Raw genomic sequence first — 1,176 nt, forward strand, 5'->3', positions numbered from 1 at the left:
TAGAGCAGGTAAAGCTGGATAGAGGGACTCAGGGTGAATCCTACACACACAGGATAGAAGCAGTGACAGGTACTCAGGGAGGGGAACTGGTGTCGTTTCTGTTGCCTGGTATGTGAGTGTGTGTTTTTTCTGTCCTGTCACTTTCTGCTGAACTGTATGGTGGATTTGCTTTGGATCTGTGAATTTCTGCTATGTGAATGTTGGCTTTCCTTTACATTTGTCATTGAGTTATACAGCACAGAAACAGGCCCTTTGGCCCACCGTGTCTTTGCCTCCCATCAAGCATGAATCTATTCGAATCACATTTTCCAGCACTTGGCCCATAGTCTTGTATGCTATGACGTTTCACGTGTTCATCGACATCCTTCTCAAATGCTATGAGGGGTCCTGCCTCTACCAGCCCTTCAGGTAGTGTGTTCCAGATTCCAACCACACTCTGCGTGAAATATTTTCTCCTCAAGTCCGCTCTAAACCTGCTGCCCATGACTTAAACCTATCTCCCCTGGTTGTTGATCCCTCCACTGAGGGAACGTTTTCTTCCGATCTGTACTATCAATGTCCCGTGTAATTTTGTATACCTCAATCAGTTCCCCCCTCAGCCTTCTCTGCTCCAAGGAAAACAACCCTAGCCTATCCAGTCTCTCTTCATAACTGAAATGCCACAGCCCAGGAAACATCCTGGTAAATCTCCTCTGCACGCTCTCCATTGCAATCACATCCTTCCTTTGGTGAGTTGACCAGAACTGTACACAGTACTCCAGCTGTGGCCTAACTAGCATTTCATTCAGCTCCCTCATAACCTCCCTGCTCTTATATTCTATGCCTCGGCTAATAAAGACAAGTATCCCATATGCCTTCCTAACCACCTTATCTACCCGTGCTTCTGCCTTTAGTGATCTATGGACAAGTACACCAATGTCCCTCAGACCCTCTGTACATCTTAGGATCTGGCCATTCATTGTATATTCTCTTGCCTTGTTAGGCCTCCCAAAATGCATCACCTCACATTTTCGCACTTCTCTGGATTAAATTCCATTTGCCACTGCTCCACCCATCTTACCAACCCATCGATATCATCCTGTAATCTAAGGCTTTCCTCCTCACTATTTATGACACCAATTTTCGTGTCATCTGCGAACTTACTGATTATATCTACTACATTCACGTCTAAATCAT

The sequence above is a fragment of the Heterodontus francisci genome, chromosome 45 (genome assembly GCF_036365525.1).
Source record: "Heterodontus francisci isolate sHetFra1 chromosome 45, sHetFra1.hap1, whole genome shotgun sequence".
Classification (NCBI taxonomy): Eukaryota; Metazoa; Chordata; class Chondrichthyes; order Heterodontiformes; family Heterodontidae; genus Heterodontus; species Heterodontus francisci.